This window comes from Mixophyes fleayi, chromosome 6 (genome assembly GCF_038048845.1).
Source record: "Mixophyes fleayi isolate aMixFle1 chromosome 6, aMixFle1.hap1, whole genome shotgun sequence".
Classification (NCBI taxonomy): domain Eukaryota; kingdom Metazoa; phylum Chordata; class Amphibia; order Anura; family Limnodynastidae; genus Mixophyes; species Mixophyes fleayi.
The window spans coordinates 124,438,354-124,459,260 of NC_134407.1; the positions used below are offsets into that span (position 1 = coordinate 124,438,354).

Sequence of the window (20,907 nt, forward strand, 5' to 3'; positions counted from 1 at the left end):
CACTATTGGGGTAAATGTATTAATGTCATTGATATTGTATGTAATACCCGGATGCGTAGAGCTGTATTCTGTGATGGACTTAGTACTAGAACAGTGTAAAATCTTGCAATTGTGGCAACTCCCACAATAGTAAAATCCTGGTTTCTGATTTTGCAGAGACAACCAGTCATCAGGCCTTGGCTTGTTCCTAAAGTGGTTGGAAACTAGTTTCTTTTTGAAATCTGGCGCCTTTCTAAAAACAATGTCGGGATTGTCGGGCAAATAATCTTTAAGTGCATCGTCTTTCTGCAATAGATGCCAGTGTTTCTTGATTATTTTGCGCAATTTAGTGGATCCTTCTGAATACTCAGTGATAAAGTATGTTTTATTGTGTTTGCCCTTCTGGATTGATCCCCAATTGGTCCATACCCCATTGACAGCAATTTCAAATCCTGCAAGTGTTTTTTTAGAGACTTTATGCTTGTTTTTGTGTGGACCCATTGAGTCAAGGATTACTGATTTTTTTCATTCAGACTATGATTAAGTTTAATTAATGATATACATTGATACACCATCTCTAGTTTGTTTATATCAAGCCAATGTATGTGATGTGTCTAATTTATTCTGCTGTAATATTCACCCCTTTGTTCTATTAGCACTTTGCGAGCGCAGTTGGAACATATTTATATTCACTGTATCGACAAGGAGGGATTCCTTGGTTCCCCCGCTGCTGCAAGTGTGTCACACAGTCTGATATAGAGCGCATGTGTATATCTATTATATTTGTAGGTTTGGAGCCTAATCTTTAGAGCTGTAGTTTGCGCTTCTTAGGTTGTACATAGCGCCCGTTATCGTGTTTATTCTGTTGTTTTTACTTCTTTCTTGAATTCCTCCCACCACTCTGGCCTACTTCAACCTGCATCTAAAAGTGTTTCTTGGATTTTAAGGACGTCCCTAAAGGATTGTCTAAACTCCTCATCCGTCAGAAGACCGGAGTTCAGACGCCAGAGGCCCCTGCCTTTCTGAGGGGTGTCAGAAATGTTCAAAGACACGCAAAGACAAACGTGATCCGAGAACTCTACTGCCACCAACTTTGGAGTTGATCTGACCGAGTTCCCTTTAACAACAAACCTATCTATCCTTGACCTACTTCTACCTCTGAAAAAAGGTGAACCCTGAGAGGTCTGGTGAGTGACGAATATGCACATCTACCAGCCTAGCCTGACTTACCATACTAAATATAAAAACTGCATCACAGCCCAGTGATCTCTACAAGCCTTCCCTATCCTCTGGCCTAACAATGGTGTTAAAATCACCCACAAAGACAATCTGCCGGCCCGTAAAGGTAAGGTTTAATTTCCCTAAAAAGGCATTTCCTGTCCTGTTGGGTCTGTGGACCATAGGTATTTATCACCCTCAGGACCTGCCCCTTTAGGGAAACATGCATAACCATAGATCTGCCCATGCTTATTTCTTCAATCCGCTGAATGGCTACCATACCAGTAAAATGGACTGCCACTCCAACGTACGGTTCAAACGCAAGAGACCAATAGTAGTGACCTCGCCTCCACTCCAATTTGCGTTTGTGGATGTCAGCCAGGCGCCCAACCCTAGTCTCTTGCAAAAAAACAAAAATCAACCTTAAGGGTGTTGAAAAAAATCAAATAATGAAATTTATCAGCACGCAGAGATGGCAAATTAATGGTGGCAAACTGTATGGGTTGGGGAGCCATCATTAAAGATTATTGACATGGGCATTGCATTAATTTTCTCTCAGCATTATATTACCTAACCCCTATAAGTCCTTTGACCCCATCACTGGTTCCTGTACACCATCACTTATGGCCAGAAAGTCTGCTGACTGACCAAACCAACTCATCAATCCCAGGATTTGTCTCCCCCAGGTCCTCCCTTTCTGGATATATTCCTTCCTGATACAACCCCCCCCCCCCCCCCCTGGATCTATCCTACCCACCTCCCTCTTATACTCATCCCTATACCCCAGATTTCCTCCACCTGAACTATAAACTACTATGGTAAAAGAATCACTATCCTCTGTTACCTTAGTGGATTCCCCACCCACCAGAAAAAAAATATGGTAACTGTGCTCACTTTGCCAACTGATTTCATGCCCAAACCAGAGTTGGGCGAAGCAAATTACAATTATTTTGCATGTAACTGACCAGCCTGTGTTGATTCTCACTCTCAAATATGTGGCCCAACAGCATTTAACCCTTGCAAAACTACAGGTACTTATTCAAAATTATTAAAATGCTATCTGTACCCACTTTGTCACCTGATTTAATGACCATACCCATATTGGTCCAGGGTAAATACTATTACAATTTGTTCAAGGGACCTCCTTTAGTGCTAATCTAATCTAAAATCAATGAACCAACTTGATTTAATCCTTTAAAAATAAAGTTTTCTGAATAAGAAGCTGGAACACGAATAAGAAGTGAATAAGAGGATGGCCGAATAAGAAGCGAACATCAATCTCGTATTGCTATGGCTTGCATTCACCTACCGTATACAGTATTCACACAATACTACTATCAACAGCTATTCTATTACATCTCCCGATTGCTTGAAGAACGGCCATTTTGCCATAGATAAACTAGGAAACATTCAGCGGTTTCCATAGTAGTTCCCACACGGACAACAAGGAAGTGCTGCAACGTCCGCTCTCTAGCAAATATTTCTGCAAGTTCTAAACCAATTGCAAAGGCGTTCTGAAGAAGGAAATAACTAGAGCGCAGAGGCTAAGGTACAGGGACGCGGGCGGGCAGTAGAGGCTTCGGCTAATCAGGTGGCGTGAGGAACGTTCCTTCTATTGACGTAATTCGGTGTAACAGCCTATCAGAAATTACTAGGCCCAATTGCTAGTTGATTGAAGTCCGGAGGAAACGCGAGCCAACGGAGGCGACTGTACAAGCCGTATCGCGATATATTTCTCGATTGTGAGTGGGAGGGGCATGAAGACCTCGCGTACGCTCCACTGATAACCAGGTAAGCCCCCGAAAGTACGATATGTCGTGCGATTAACCCACAGTTGTGATGTCCACCCGGAACTGAACTAGGTATCACGGTCTCGTCTACACTGTACATGTAGAGTGCTACATGACGTGTGTGTTTGTAATATATATATATATATATATATATATATATATATATATATATATATAATTGCTGAAATGAAGGAGGGCATGATATAGTCCTAAACTAGCAAGACTCGATCCTGATCAGATTTGATTTGGACGATTAATGATCAACACCAGCATGTGTCAGTAGTCATTAGAAAACTGGCTTGTATGGGTTAGTTTAGAAGGATGTAGTCATTTGATATGTATGCATATTTGTGAACAGCTTAGCCACAGATCTGGTAGTTTGATGATCTTATTGAATTATTAAATTGGAGAATGTCATAAATACAACAATCTGGTAAAGACAGTCATGGTTGCCAGACACCAGGGCCGTCTCTTCCATTGGGCACAATGGGCAGGTGCCCGGGGGCCCTGCGGGCAAGGGGGCCTGTCCGAGGCAGCTCTGTAAAAAAAAAAATCCTGAATGAAAATGAAAATACTTACCTTGCGGTCAACGTCAGCTGCGATCCGGCTCCCTCCCTGGTCCCCTCTTCTGTGCTGTGCTCGCAGAAGAGACTCAGCGGCGCGGAAAAAAGAAGAGAAGGGGATCGGACTTAAGGTAAGTTAAGGGGGCCCCAATATATATATATATATATATATATATATATATATATATATATATATATATGTGTGTGATTTCATATATATATATATATATATATATATATATATATATATATATATATATATAATCACTTTTTTTTTTTACATACATATATATTTTTTTTACACACACACTAATATATATATATATATTATTTTTTTTAGGGGCCCGGTGCACTGCTTTGCCCGGGGGCCCGTGAAGTAGTTAAAGGTGGCCCTGCCAGACACTGCAGCATTAGCAATTAAAATCTTTTAAAACCCCTTGAAGTTAGCTAAATGTGTTGTCTATAAAAAGCTTGTGAATGTCTGAGTGTAGCCCTGATATACTAACCATAGTTATGCATCCTTTCTAAAATATATCTCCATTGATAAATGTATGTCTGGTTTTTAAACATGTCTGGAGCTATGCTCCTTAAAGTGAAAATATAGCCTATTGCTTTTTTGGATCAGACCATAAAGGGAGTTTGTTTTTTGACATGTATTTTCATTAAAAGACTAAGGGGCACATTTATCAACCCCCACATAAAATGGAAAATCGTTTTCAATCCTTATCACGTTGAACTATTTTTCATATTTCTGAAAAAAGCAACACAGGAACAGCAGTTGTGATAAACTGCTGTTTCTGTGGAAAACAAAAAGTACTTTACACCGTGTCTTCGTAATGTGCTTGTGTGTGGATTTCTTCATGCCTTCTTCATTCCTTCTTATAATGCTAGTATGCATGCGTCAATTGAAATTCTTGGGACCCTCCAGTAGTCAGTGAGACAGGACAGCACAGCAGACTAGTTTGTGACAGGTAGGGATGACATGATCCCTCCACACATGCGCTGTCCAGCTGTGTTCCGAAGAGCAGAGCTGGACATAAATGAAAAGTGAAGAGAAGACTTCATTTATGATGAGCGTACACTAACATAACAAGTTTAAGAAAAGATCTCTTTTTCAGAACTTGTTAGGGTGCAGTCAACATACTATTTTATGGTGACTGCTCAGAAAAACGAAATAGAATGCAAAGCAGCAGATATCCACATATCTGCTGCGAGGCAACAATCATAAATTTGAAGAATCCTCCAAATTGCGGCTGAATCACGGTAAGTGTCCTTTGGGGAGATTACACTGGTTGATAAATAGGCCCCTAAGTGCTCTATATTTGAAGGCAGATATGAAAGAAAGTGTTGGGCATTCCCATTCCTTAATCAGTATTTGTGTGTGACCTTTTGGGGCGTGGCCTGAGTCAAGTTAGAGCAGTGTTGGCTAACCTGTGACACTCCAGGTGTTGTGAAACTACAAGCCCCAGCTTGATTTGTTAATATATAGCAGCTTATTGCTGGAAGGGTATGCTGGGAGTTGTAGTTTCACAACACCTGGAGTGCCACAGGTTAGCCAACACTGGGTTAGAGCAAAGGTGTGCATGCATGGTATTGACATAAATCATTATCATGCAGGCTGTTACACTGGGCTCTCCTCTCCTTCCTATGCCAACCCCCTGTCCCCTCTTCTGTGTCATTGGGTTGGCACACTGTGCTACAAGATTGGAGCATTAGGGCTTTATATATACGTTGGTACTTATATCAAATTGTACATTTTAAGAACTTGTAAGCCCAAGGGGGAATTCAATTGGCTGTGTCACTGTAAAAAGTAACGTGGCCTGCGCACTATTACTGATATTACAGTAATAGTGCGCATAATTACCGTTAATATGGTAATTTCATTGTTGGCTTTTTGCTTGCGGCTTCGTGAGTAGCGAGCAGAAAGCAGGATTAAAATTACCATATTAATGGTAAGAGGCTTTTTGCGTCGGTATTCTGGGAGGAATTGAATTCCCCCCTTCCCAAGTGTTGAAAAACAATGCTAGTTACAAACGTAGACAAAACCTTGTAGTTTGTCCCTGCTTGAATGTGTCTGAAAGCTTCATGGCAGCATAATGAGCACTTAAGGAGTGTTCCAATAGAACGCTATTGTATTTTATAGAGCGTTTCAGGCAATGTCGGAATTAAACCAAAGCAAAATCTTGCGATTCTTCTATCTATGTGGAGTTTTTATTTTCTCCCTGTGTTTGTGTAGGTTTCCTCCCACACTCCAAAGATACACTGATACACAGAATCCAGTTTAATTGGATTCTGATGAAAGTAACTCAAGTGTGTGTGTCTGTGTAGTAAAAAATATAGATTGTAAGCTCCACTGTGGCAGGGACAAATGTAAATTATTACATTTTACCCTCGTAATATGTAGGTGCTATGTAAATAGCAGTCACTAAATAAATATCCAGAATCCCTAGTGTTCTAGTTACCATTTCTCATCTGAGAGGCAACCAGTCCATTTTTGCATTCTGTGGGGCATATTCAGTTGGCCGCATTACTGTCAAAAGTAACATGGCTTGCCTACTATTACCATTATTACGGTAATAGTGTGTGTGTAATTACCGTTATTACGGTAATAGTGCGCGTAATTACCGTTATTACGGTACCTTTAACATGGCTTTCGGCTCGCAGCTCAGGGAGCTGCGAGCTGAAATCCGGGTTAGAATTACCGTAATAAGGGTATTATTCATTTTTATTTATAGGGCGCCACTAGGTGTCCATAGCGCCGTACAGGGACAAACGAAATTACAATACGAGGAGAGACAGCACAGTACAGTAAACTCCGTGAGCTCAAAGCACAGCTAGGGGCAGGGGAGGGGAGAGGGGAAGGTACGCATACGACGGAGCCAAAGAGGGTGGGCACGGATGACAGGGAGACCCCCAGAGGGGAGAGAAGGGAGCGAGAGGGGATGGGGGGAAGAGAGTCCTCGAGGAGGAGGGCAAGATAGCTGTAGAGCAGAGTTAAAAGTGGTGAAGACAGGAGGAGAGATGACCCTGCTCAAAGGAGCGCTCAATTTAAGGGAATACTAAGGGTAATACTTTATTAAGGGTAATAATTTTAATGCCGCGTTACTTTTGCGAGTAACATGGCTAATTGAATATGCACCTGTTGGTGAATTTCTCATCAACACCTAATGCAGTGTAGTTAGTAATGGATTGCACAGCTTAACCAATAAAGAACCTCTTCCAATGCTCATGGAGCTCTGTATGGTCGTAGCTACAAAAAAGTTTGGTAAACAAATCTTTATATTAGCCTCAAATATATTTATGCATATAAAGTAGGTCACATCAAATGTGTTAATTTTTTAAAGTAAATTAACCTAGTTTTTCTAACCTCTTAAATGAAAATTCCAGGACCCATTACTGATCTCTGTGGAACACCACTAATAAATTAGTCTGAATGTGTTATATTTATAACTATCCTTTGTCTTCTATCATTCAACCAGTTCTCTACTTATGTATATACTTTTTTCCCCCCAAGACCTAGTTCTCGCATATACCAAACTCTTATGTGGAAAAGTATTGAATGCTTTTGCAAAATCCCATCAATTGCACTATTAAGATCCAGATTGAAACTCATTTCCCTACGACAACTAATCGTTTTTGTTAGGCATGAAACAACTTGATAACGGTGTCAGCATGATTTCTGCAATATATCTTAGAGCCACAATTCCTCAGAATCTTTTCAAATAATTTACGAATGGCTGAAGTCAGGTTTAAAGGCCTATACTTCCCTGGTTGAGATTGTGATCCCTTTATAAAGATTGGTGCTGCATATGCTTTTCGTCAACCTTCGTGCTCTGACAGAGTTATGAAGTAGTCCATAAATATAATAGTGGTCTATTAATTACCAGAGAGTTATTTTAGCACACATGGGTGGATGTCATCTAGCTAGATCAGGTACTTTATGTTTCTTCATTTTGTTTAAGTGTAACTACACCTGCTATGGTGTAAGGCAAGTTCCATTTATTGGTGTGCATAGGCTATTGCAGCTCAACCTTTTTTCTGGCACAATTTCCTTCTTTTTAAATACAGACAAAAACATATGTAAAATACTCGATTCCAACATTTTTTTTATTTTCCCTTTTATCTTGTGGAATGCATTCTCAGGTTAATCTTTGCTAACCTAATTTACATACCTTGCTATATTTTCCATAATACATTTTCTGTTCCTTCTATAATCAACAGTTCAAATGCTGTTACCCTACCCCCCTTAGTATTGCAGGTAATATCTTAATGACCACATTGGTTTTTGTTATCATTCAAGAAACTTTGGTGCCATGGGGTATGCACGCCCTACGGTGCTTATTAAACATATTTTAAAATATTTTGCAATCAATCTCATTCCTTTTCCCAATCTACAAGATTCATGGCTTCTCTGAGCTGATCAAGTTTTGCCCTTCTAATCTGCATATATTTTTATTTTATTTTTTTTAGCTCCCTTACAAAATATTTAATGAACTGTTTCCTAAATGTTTGTATTGTGTATCAACATGTGTTTAATAGGATTTAAGGATGCATGAGGTTCATTTATAAAAACAAAATAGTATTTTTGATGTTATTGTTATATACACCCCCCTAACAAGAGAGCATTTCTATTTACATTACTGATCTCTGTGGAACACCACTAATAAATTAGTCTGAATGTGTTACATTTATAACTATCCTTTGTCTTCTATCATTCAACCAGTTCTCTACTTATGTATATACTTTTTTACCCCCAATAATAGAAATTTGCATTTCTATTATTATTATATTCAAATTACCCCTGCATTAGGGGGCCCTGGAGAAACCCTCCAAGGGTATTGTGGTTTCATTTATTAACCCCTGTCCCACATTGCACCAGATGGATTTGGATTGAGCGCCCAGTACTTGGTTAAGGGCAGTTTTATTAAGCCGCCAGCAACTACTTATCTCTGCCCCATTCAGTCACTCTTGTTTATTGTTTTGTGTTTCTTATACTTGCCCCCAACTCCTCTGGATGCCTGGTAAAATTGTGGGTTTATAATAGAGATGTTCACTGACCCCCTTGTTCTGATTTTGGTTTTGGATCTGGATTAACTTTGTGTTTTGGCAAAACCGCCCTTGCGTGTTTTGGTTTTGGATCCCTTTTTTTTTTTTTTTTTTAATCTAATAATCCCTTTTTTTTTATTTTGCTAAAATTGCATAATTTTGCTTCTTTTTTCCCTACATTATAAACCTCAATAACACTAATTTCAAGTCATTTGCAGTCAATTTTGACCACCTCACAGGTTACAATATTATTTTCATACACTTTCGGACAAAGACTGCAGCGGCCTGGCTGGATGCTAAGTGACAAAGCAATGACACAAACACACGGCGGTTCATAGCACATCTAGGAAACATTGCCACACAGCAGTGGCAGAATAGAAAAGTGGTGCAAGATGGAATTGTCCTTGGGCCCTCCCACCTTATGTAAGATATTGCAAAGGACATGTACAGTTTAACAAAGCAAGCACTCCAGCAACAAGGAGTACCACTTTTGTGGCTAAAGTGCTTGGTTTGTTTGGGCTACGACAAAACAAGCTACCAATAGCTTAGCTGCCTTATGTTCATTGGTAGCGCTGTCAATGAACTTTACATCTTTAAACCATGTCTGCTCATGCTGCATCTTTAATCTCCTTCTCCTCTGTGGATACCTCCCTCTCATCCCTGAAGAACTGCCAAACTTATGTAGACACAGGAATGGATATTACAACTGGCGTGGCATTAGATCTGCTTCAGACAGACTGGGACACAGAACATGTGGGCAGCATGGAATCTGTCATGTTGGAATAAGCTGCATTGATTTAAATCAATATATAGACGCGGTTGAGGAGGCTGTACTTAAGTTAAGACATGACCCACTGAATGAGATCCTGGATTTAAGGGAGCTTGTACACGAGAGATGCACTGCGTTTCAGAAGAATAATACAGAGGAGGCCCTGAGGCAGAACGATAAATGTCCAGTTTAAAGAACAGCTAAGAGACCTGAGAAAACAAATGAGTATGTCACTGGCCCCTGCAGACTAAGATTTGGAAGATGAAGACGAGGAGATCGCCGTAACCCTGAGCACATGGCCGGTACAGTGAAACTGAGAATGAATCATGAAATCAGTTATGGTTCATTTGATCGTTCCACCCGAACCTTGGATAACTATGGTAATTTTACAGATGATACTCTGTTCTCGGCCTAAGATCAAGTGAGTACCTGTCTGAGTAAGCACCTGAAAGGGCCATGGGAAAGCTTGGTCTGGCCAGAAGGCCGGTGGCTTAGAAAGCCTGAGCAGTGCCCCTGGAGTGGTGACCCAGGGGTGCCATAATCACTTGGTGTGTGGGACCCTCACTTGAAACATGGCACTAGCACAACCTCACTTTCTAGTCACACACTCTTCCTTGCCCTGGCCTTTTGACTAGGCAGGAATAATTTTTAACATCTCAGCCGAAAGGCTGGGGCCGTTTTGCACGGCACTATTTATTTTTCTCACCTGTTTTGTCACTTCACTTTTTTTATGTTTTTTCACAAGGATTTTAGGGGTTCCGGCCCCCCTGAAACCATCGTAGGTCCTCTCCTTAGGGGGTGAACTAGCTGTCAAGCCTTGGGTGAAGTTTCAGCGGACGTGAGAGCCGCCTGGGTACGGCACATAAGGAGTTGCTGAAGTTGATGTCTAAGTTGGATCAACTTATTTTTTAGTGTAATAGAGGGATTGATTTTGTTGCTGTTTTCTAAAGCTACAATTTTAGATTCTAAATATCTGCATAAAGGCATTGGCTCTTTTGAGTCTAGCACCCGTTTGAATCATAGCCCCACTAAGAACTGCTTTAAGGGCACACCAGTGCGTAAAAACTGATGTGAATTAGTGACCAAGTAGTTATCTAGTGACTCTTGGAGGGCAGACTTGGCTTCGATGGAGGTGAGTAGATAGAAAGGCAATCTCCAAGGTCTTGGGGGACAAGACTGGCCAAAAGGGTGCCAAGACCATAGGAGTGGAGCATGGTCAGACCAGGTAATTGGGAGTATCGTGATGGTTTTAGAGTGTTGGAGGGCCCATTTGTCTGTAAGTATGAGGTCAATTCCGGAATGGTTAGTAAAGTCTTTCTCTCTTGGGGACAGTGCACGCCATATGTCGTACAAGTCATATTCAGCCAACAGCTTGCAGAATGAAAGGGAGGCGCCACCAGAATCTGAGGGTATGTTGACTCCAGGCGGGTAAAGTCTTATCCAGTGTGAGATTTAAGACTAAATTAACATCTCCTAGTATTAGACTGCCAAGCCGAACTTTCTGTAACTCTTAAAACAGGGCTTTCAGAAAAGGTATTTGCCTAGAATTAGGGGCATAGAGGGAGACCAATTTGACCAGCTTGTTATCTAAATGACCAGTTAAGATCAAATATCGTCCCTGTTTATCCTCCAATTTCTGATGCAAGTGAATGTGACTCAGGGACTGAATAAAATGGCAACACCATTGCGTTTGAGTGGGCCATTAGCTGAGTAGCAAATAGGGTAGTGTTGATCTGTAAGAATAGGGGGAGCTCTTGAGCAAAAATGAGTTTCCTGCAATGCTACTATATTGGCTCTATACTTACGAAATGTACAAAGTGCAAAACACCTTTTATTCAGGGAATTGAGACCCCCTTACATTCAAAGAAAATAGTTTAACCATATAAAACTAGGTAGGTGCATATGCGAAGTCTCAAAAAGGAGCATTGGTGGGGAATATTGTGCAATTGATAAATAGGTAGGTGCATATTTTCTTGTCCAAGAATACTGTCTGCTATTGGGGAGGAAGGTGAAAAGGACCAGGTAAAAACAAAATGATTATAGAAAAGAGGAAACAGAAGAAAGAAAATTAAAACGGGGAAAACAAACTGAAATAACTCAGAAATCGGGTTGGCATATTTGCTGCATGAGGAGAAGGGCGGCAAAATGAGTAGCATGTGGGGGCGTGGAGCCTATATCTAAGGCAAAACCCACCCATGTCCTAAAAGAGAAATAAAGCTCTACAGGCATCCTAGACACAATGGTACAAGGGAAAAACAAAACAAAACAGAAACCTGCCTATCAGGGAAGGGCCTAACGTTTGTAATAAAGGTGGATGTAGGTTTACGAATACCCTAAGGGCAGGGGAAAAGTGCGAACACCTGTGCTGAATACAGGACAAACAAAGAGCAAATAAATGCATCAATGCTGAACAGCATGAAAGGTACTTAAAAGTTAGTATTCAACTCGGAACATTGCTGTTTAAAGGTGGGGACGGCCGGTCCGCCGAACCAGAGAAGGACAAACCAAGAAAGTATTAATAAACATGCTATTACAAGACCTATGCCCCAATCCGTTCGTCCCACTGCCCAAAACCCACCAAGCCAAACACTAAGCATAGAAACCGTGAAAACACACATATAAAAAAACAAGGGGAAAGAACCTTTTGCTGCTATAATGCACATCAAAAACATATCAACATTGTATTAGATAATACCTATATGCAAAAAAACAGTCTGGCTCGTCCATCTGCGAATCTCGCAAGGTAAGCAGAGTCCTTTGTTCGTAGAACCCAGGTCGGTAATGATGCATGGTGGGCATTATCTAAGGGCTCAAAGAGGGGATGTCACGTAGGTGAACAGTCTAACCCACTCCTGAAAAAACAAAACAAAGCGATGTGTAGACCAGTCTGAGCTATTACTAGGTCAGGTATGAGCCACTGTCGACCAATCAGTTCGGATCCGCTGTTGAGATTGAGTGAGGTTAGAAGAACAGGTGATGTCCCATCCTTTTACCAATTGGACGCCTTCTTCAGGGGTGCAGATGATATGCATAGTTATTCTTCTGAACCATGAGCTTTACTGGGAACCCTCAGCGACAGAGAACACTATTATCTCGAAGAGCTGTGGTGACCACTTGGAAGGAACGTCTCTTAAGGATAGTTGCTGCAGAGATATCCGGAAACAGTTGCAGATCTGTCAGTATGTCTGCATGTTCTGTAGCTCTCGCTGATCTCAACAGTTGTTCTTTGATGTGGAAGAAATGCACCTGGAGAAGTGTGTCTCTGGGCGATCAGCCAGTTAACGTTCTTTCTTTGGAAAGATGATTGATCCTATCAATCAGGCGATCTTGATCTGAAGCTGCAGGGAGTAACTTACGAAAGAGTGTCAAAACATAAGATTGTAGATCTACGTAGGTTACAGACTCCGGGATGCCTCTGATTTTTATATTATTGCGTCGAGAGCGGTCTTCAATGTCTGGCATTTTATCTTTAAAACAATCAAACTCTTGGCGCATAGCTTCGTGGGCATCTATCAAGGCATTAGGTGAAGCCACGATTAGTACGATCTCCAATCTCCTCTATTTCTCCTTTAAATTCCCGGATGGAAGCTTGCATAGTTGAGGTAAGTTGAGTGTAAAAAGTAGCAAACATTTGTTGCATCATGACAACCATAATAAAAGCGCTGGGATCATACGAGATCACCGAGGGAGTGGAGGGTGATGCCTGACCAGCTGGCGGGTTGGTTCCAGCACTTCCAGAAGGCGGGGACTGTGGTGGAAGGGAGGCCTTTTTGTCCACGCTTGGTGCCAGAGCTTTAAAGTAGTTGGCAGTAGGAATAGACTGCTGAAGGATTTCAGTATAGAGTAGGTCAATAGGAATACGGGTGTAGCACAAATCTGTCTGGTTGCCAAGGTAGAATGGAGAGTGCAGTTAATTAGGCATGGATGGAGTAGCAGTAAGAAAATCAGTTATTAGGCATGTTAAGGTTAAAACGCCATGGACCGATCAGCTAGAAGAAAGTCATATCTCCATAAGATTGTGGTATATAGATAGATGGTTGGATAAAGAATATAGATCTGTATTTGTGAGTTCCAGATGGCTGTCAGTTGTTGGCCTTATGTATGAAGAGAGGTCTCAAGATTAAGACATAAATCGGCCTACTCCTCTTACTGTGGAGATATGTAGATAGGCTGTGGATACTGCATGCACTCAGGGTATTTCAGGAGAGGACATGCAGCCAGGTCTCGCCGGAAGTAGAGTGGGCTAATGGTGCAGAGCTTCGGCAAAAACAGTTTTAAACGGAAAGAGTCTGATTACATGGAAGGTAAGGCCTGATATGTGAGATTAATGTGTTCTCACCGTGTATCAGTGAAGCCCACCCAGTAGGTAATAGCACCAGGATGTTGACTGGATTCTAGGTCCCGTAAGGCGCCCCTTGATTTATGCCAACGGGTCCTTCTGACAGGTGCTTGTGGTCTAGGTGTCAGGGCACAACAGAGGGAAGGTACCTTATCAAGGGAGGCAGATGAGGAGCCCTGCTCTGCGCGGGGTGTTTGCTGACAGTTCCGGCAGTCTGGCTGATGAGTCCTGGTGGCTCTCTAGTATTATCCTTCCCCATCGTGTCTGATGCTGGCTGGGTTGGAGCTGATGCCAGAAAAACAACCAACAGGGATAGGTGTGATTGGTCTCGGCACCCTGCGGGTCTGGACTGGGGACCAGGTTAGAGTGTGCGGTGGGCACGATTCCGAGATCACTCTGGCGCCATTTTTACAGCAAACTGGCAATGAACTCGCTCCCCACAGATGGTCCCTGGGTATGAAAGGAGCCACAGGGGGTGCGGGAGCACTGTAAGCAACAGCCAGGTCACTTTTGGGGTGCAGGAGACCCGAATTATGGCACAATTTAGACCCAGGATAGCGGAGCTCACAGATCCTGTATCTTGCTGATATGGCATCCAGACCACACCCCTGATGTGTCTATTTCTATGCTGTCGTTAAAATAATCCTCCACCATCCTTTGGTTGTTGATGGTAGGATCATGTGGAGTTACGGCAGAGGTGTCACGTTTTTTGGTCAATTCTTTCAGACCAGACTAGATGTCAAATGTTGTGCTGAGTCATCTGCATCATCCCTGGGTCTCTTGGGAAAGCTGAGGTTTTTTTTTTGGTTTTTTTTTTCTTTTTTCTAGCAGCTGTTGCCTGAAAAACTGAAGGAGGAGACGCCGTCCTGTCACATAACACTTAAGCTGTCTGCTTGCTCACCAGGAGCTCCTTGCATCTCTTCAGATCTGGGTCAGTTGGAAACAAAGAGAAGACATTGCTCTTAAACCTAGGATCAAGCACAGTCACCAAAATGCAGTGATCCGATTTAAAGATTTTGATAACTCTTGGATCCTGGCAAAGCGAATAAAGTACTTGATCTACAAGTCCGACATACTTGGCGTAATTGCTTTGTTTCATCTCCTACTTCAGTTTCTCAAGCTGCTTTTCCAAAAGTCTAAGGAAGTCACTTTGCTCAAGTTTGCAGTGTCTAAACTCATTTCATAGGTGACTACTTCGAATGGCTTCAGCACCTTGCACAACACGGAAAGTATTCTCCACTGTGCTTGAGTAAAATACATCCCCCCTCCTTTCCCAATGTCATGGCTTGTGGAGTAATCGTGGATGGCTTTTCGCTGTTCTTCCATCCTCCGAAGCATATACAGGGTGGAATTCCACCTTGTCACCACCTTTTGCTTCAGTTGGTGGCAGGGCAAATTAAATTGCTCTTGTAGCTGCTGCAATTTCCCACATACAAAAGTGGAAGCTGCTCAAATCAATTTATAGGCCATAACAGGTGCTTGAAAGGGTGGGGTTATCCTGCAAGGAACATACACGCAACATTTTTTCCCCCAGCACACTGCTATAGCCAGCAACAGATCTGCATTTTTATCTACAGTAGAAATGGCAGAAGTCTTCGTTGCACACATTTGCAAATGTATGTTTAAGCCATCCGCCACGCCAAGGCGCTTTTGCTAATAGGATGGTCCTACGCTAAACAATGAGAGTCCCATATATTTGGGCCATACATATGTGTTTTTAAATTGAGAGCCAACTTACCAAAGAGGTACCCCAGAAGCCTCCAAACAGCAATTCAGTGCCAGTACCCCCTCTCAGCAACTGACACCAACATGCCTCTCAGACAAATACAAAAGTGGAAGCTGCTCAAATCAATTTCCCACATGCTGTTGCCGAATTCCGGAAATGTCCAGATATTTTACGGGCCACAGACAGCATTTCCTTCACGTCCCTGTCATCTTTTAAAAAGCTCTGCACCACCGAGTTTATTGTGTGAGCAAAACAGGGAATGTGATGGAATTCACCCAGCTGTAATGATCTCACAATATTGGTGGCGTTATCAGAAATAACATATCCTGAGGAGAGTACAAGCGGGATAAGCCATGTTGCAATGACATCCCTTAGTTTTTGTAGCAGATTGTCAGCTGTATGCCTCTTAGTGAAGCCGGTGATACACAGAGTAGCCTACCTCTGACAAATGTGACTTACTTGGGTACATGCTGCTGCTGTGCCTGCTGATGAAGGCGAATCACCAACCCAGTGGACTGTGGCAGTGGCAGTCATATAATCAAGGTAAAAGGTGGGGTTTTTTTTGGGGGGGTTTTTTTGTTTCTCTTACTTAATAACACTATGCACTTTAACATAGGCTTTAGCAGATGACGTACAGGGATTACTATCATCAGGACTGTTGCCAGCAGCTGCTTGGTGCTCCTGATCTTCTATGTACTGCTTTGAATCCATTTTGATAACACAGTACAATGTGACTGCAGATTAAGAACAACACTGCCAGTCCTGTTATTTCTATTTCAGTAATGACAATTAGCAATGGAGCTCTCCTGAATGTCACTGGAGACTTTCAAGAACACTGCTACCCCTCCTCTTTCTTTTCTACCTATGATGCTGCCCAAATGCACTAGAGACTGCCAAGAACCGTGCTACCCCTTCTGTGTCCCTCTGTGAAATGGCGCTAGATCTCCGTGGAGGGCGGTACTTATAGATTCCAAAACTCACGAGATACGACGACATAACAATGACGTTTTACCTTGTTTTCAGTTCCAAGGGCGCGCCAAAGTTCTGTATGTGGATCAGCGAAGTTCGGGTGTGCTCAGTTCTCGGGGAAACGAGCCTGAACATCTCTAGTTTATACCTACCTTCATCGATATAATGCTGCTTACAAATTTGTGAAATGCTGTGGTAACATATATTGTAATATGTGTAACATAGACTACAGATCATATTGTGTGACTACAAGGAGGATTTATTATTTTTGTATTACTTAGTATATATCATCATCAACTTTTATTTATATAGCGCCAGCAGATTCCGTAGCTCTTTACATTTGGGAACAAACACAGTAATAAAACAATACTGGTAATACATACAGAGCGGTAAGAGGGCTCTGCTCACAAGCTTACAATCTATTAGAAGTATAGTTATAGGTTATTATATTTTGTGTCAACTAAAATGTATCTAGGCTTTGCTTGTAATAAAGATTGTAAAGTAATAATTAGTATGCATGAGGATTTTAACAGGGATTTCTAGTTTGAATGAGTGTGTGAAGTTTCTAGGAGTTTTGACCCTAGATTACATCATCATACCCTTGTGGTTCCTAAATTTGTAATCTCTGACAGTCAAAGTGTATGCTGGCATCTTCCAATTACAAACTTCTGGCGATTGAGAGGAGAAACTCAATTTCCAATATGACATAACATTGGATGCTGCCAATTCATGTGGATGTGGTACTTAAGTAATCTGAAAGTGGGTTCACTAAGAATCATGTGTTCCAGCTGCCTTGTGCATCTTCCGACGTGTCAGTAACACAGACGAGACACAAGGGGGGGTGGGGGGGGGTATTAAACCTAGCTCACTTGTATTTGGTGTCTGACTTAATCTACTAGGCACTGTCTGCAGACTGTGCCAGTGTACCATGTGAGCAGCACAGGTCTTCTATTAGCAGGTAATCTCTGATACAAATCGTGCTCATTATTAAGCGGCAGTATCAGGATGCCTCAGTGAAGCTCTTTGTATTCCCAGGGTAAAGTGGTAACATTCTACCTTATGGTTATTGCTTGTCTGAGAGATGTTCATGTTTCTATTAGTCTGATATTGCTATTATCCCTTAATGCTGCTTCTACTTTTGAATCGAGCTTAATTTGTAAGGTTTATGTAATGCCTGGTCAATAATTTTGTATACTTACAAAATTCAGATTAATATATATTCTTTATTCTCAATAATCGTTTCTACTTGTGATATCTATGCTGATAACACTGTTGAAAAGAAGGTTTAACCTGGCTTTACATTTAGGTAAGGTGTTTCCCAGTGAATGTGTTAGTGTTGATAAAAAATATTTATGATCTGTGTGTACAACATGTGTGTTAACCCATTAAGAACCCCTAAGTGGCCAAGAATCTGGAGATTTTTTATATATATATATATATATATAATATTATATTTGCCTTGGTATGCTGGCAATAATCTGTTGGTCACTCAACTTACCATGTTGGACATGCTTCTTGTTAGACTTGCTGGTTATAATATACAATGGTATAAGAAATACTCACTATTTTTGTTTATACACCCTTCTCATAACTTTTGTTTATTGAGCTTTAGTCTATATCCTTATATCTACACACATTTTCCATTAGTGACTTGACACGTCTTTACAGGCTGGTTCTACAAACTCAAAAGATTTGATTCCAGGTTTGTTTTTTTTTAAATAGCGCTTGAGAATACACCTTTTTACATCATGGGGTTATTATCTAATAATGTGATCTGCTCTTTCTACAGTCTCTGTTTTAATTATTTATAATTTCCACGTGCAAGCTTAGAAATAGGATTCTGTAGTCTTCATACTTGTCGCTGACTGTTGTTTTCTTTAATTTGGCCACTGTAATGCCTCAATTTCCCAGGAGTTATTCAACTGTTTAAGCTTAATAAGGGTTTAATGTTGTCTATTACATTGTTTTCACATACTAACGTGTGCACAAATGAAAATCTAAAGCACACAGTGAAGACAGAAAATAATATAATAATTATATATTGGGTTATTATGTAATTACTGGTATAGTTTTTTTTTCTTGCTCAGCAGTCTCTAACTTAGATGTTAGACTATATTTATTGGGTTACACTTTTTTCCATTACCTTTTATGCCTGTTTTCAGTTATGCAAGTGAAAAGTAGCACACTGCCTGTAGAGTTGTATTGAGGCAGGGATATAGCATTTCAGCAGGGTCTAACCAATAAGTGAAACGTCTTTGAGATGCATTGCAGAATTCTGCCTAGCATAACTTCAGTCATAAGTTGCTCAAAATGTTGTACTATGTATAGTTCTTGAGCACCAATCATGCAAGTCACATTTTCACATTTATACCATATTGCAATGCATATGCTTCTGTTTGGACTACATACGTTAAACCAGCACTCCCATGGGATAAAAACCCAGAAGTGTGTTCTGTTTTTTTGTTCGTTTTGTTTTAAGAGCATAAATCACTGGCAGAGGCTATAAGAAGAATCTTTTGTATTTACAACTTTTTCCTTGATTTGTTGCTTCAGGCTGCTATTCATGATTTATAATTCTGTACAGTGTCATGGTCTACAAAGGCAATCACAGCTACATGGTACATGATGTAGTGAGCAGAGAGGCTTTGGAATGCTCCTATGAACTCTATCTACTCTAAACATCCCCCCTCCTCCTCCCCCATCTGCCTTCTTGTGACATACTGAGATCTGTGTGCATGTGTGTGACTGGCCGCCATACTTTGTGCACTCCAGAGTGACAGGATGGGCTTACTCTGCTACCTTGACACTGTCTTACACAGTTTATCTGCATTTCCTTCAGTAACCCACCATTACTGACCACTCCTACTGGTGTTCTCTGACAACATATACTCGCCAACTGCGTACTAGTGCTGCAACATCCAGGTTCCTTCACCGGCACCTGGTACCACTTATGGGTTGTAGGTGTAGTTGCTGCAGCGCCTCTTTTGCTGATAACTGTCCGGTTCCTCCTGACCGCTGCCCATGGGTCAGGACTATGGCTTGTTCCTCATGATCGCTGCCATGGATCAGGACTGCTGGGTAGCGGGCAGAGCATTAACATAGGGTTGCTGGGTTCAACACAAGACAGCTGGGTAACGGATCAGAGTGTTGGCTCTTATCTGTTGGTTACAAGATATTCTAGGCAATAGGCATCGGGGAGAGTCTTGAAAACTGTGATGGTTTATTGCTCTTAAAAGGTCCTTTTAAAAGGACTGTTTCATACCCGTAGGAGCTACTGGTGATCATCCAGAAGTACACATGGAATATAAGTTGAAATACAAAATACTGTTCAGTTTCTGACACACATGTTGGCAGTGATAGTCCAGCCCGGTGCCCATACTTGGCACCAATAAATCTGAGATATCACACTTAATGTGTAGCATCAGGATGCAATGTATTCTTTAAACTTGGATTTATCTAAATGTAAACAAATTTACATCAATCTTATCTACTTTTTACATCTTAATAAAAACCTGAAAAGCACATTTAAAAATATGAAAAACACACATTGCTAAAGCACGTTAATTCATGTCTTTTTACCCATTGTTTTTCCAACACACATGTGTGATCAAACTCAAAAGGAGCCTGGTTCTTGTGCTGTGGAGACAGGGTGGCGTGCACAATGCCATGAAAGTAAGATAGGCACTTTCTACAATCTGCTGATTGTATATAGTAGTTCATTGCTAAGCATAAAACACATATTTAAGTGTGGGGGTACCAGTTGTGATATGTAAGCCAATGAAGATGTAAGGGATGTCTGTTGGGGTAAGTGGATGGAACGTAGGAGACATAAAAATCATAGTACAAGTGTAAGAGATTTAAAAGGGCCAGGAAATGGATGTAGATGGGAACAATTCCCACTAAAACAACTACCCACTGTTTCATTGCTATTGGGGAACAATCTAGTACAGTGATGGGCACCCTGATATACCCTGCATGCGCAACTCTCCAACATTACCCTTAATTTCAAGAATGAAAGAATAGCCACAAAACAACATCTGCACCCCCACAACACTCAATCCAAAATGCCCCCACATGCCCTGCACTTGCTCCAAAACTCCACCAAATGCCACGTAGAACCTTGCTTGTCATAAAATGTTCCTCCAAAACTCCCCACATGGTTCTCAGACCTCCCCACTTACCGCTCACAACCAAGCATACCTCATCTAGATGCCCCCACTCACTGGCTAATCTACAGTCTAAAAATACTTAACTTCACAGCCGGAGCCCACAGAGGAAGGAGGAATAGCACATGGTACAGAGTGCACAGCACTTTCTCCACTGATTAGATGTACTGGGTTACCTCCCTGCTTTGTACAGAAGAGATCATGTGACACAGAAGCAGGCTGCTACCGTTCAGTCTTATTTTCTGCTTTATAACAAAGCATAGAATGTCAGATTGGGAGCATGGGTGCCACAGGGGAAGGCTTGCTGGACCATTTGTTACCCACCACTGATTTAGTATATAG

The 20,907-nt window shown here is 41.4% G+C and overlaps 1 protein-coding gene across 3 annotated transcripts in view; it reads left to right on the top strand.

The window, feature by feature from the left end:
- Positions 1 to 2,759: 2,759 nt before the first annotated feature.
- Positions 2,760 to 20,907, top strand: part of ZDHHC5 (zDHHC palmitoyltransferase 5) — a 59,560-nt gene continuing 41,412 nt past the window's right edge. Inside the window, exon 1 of one of the 3 annotated variants that reach the window (XM_075217266.1) lies at positions 2,760 to 2,988. The gene's annotated coding sequence lies outside the window, so the exon portion shown is untranslated. The remainder of the gene's footprint in view (positions 2,989 to 20,907) is intronic. The other 2 variants (XM_075217267.1, XM_075217265.1) reach the window with 2 other exon arrangements.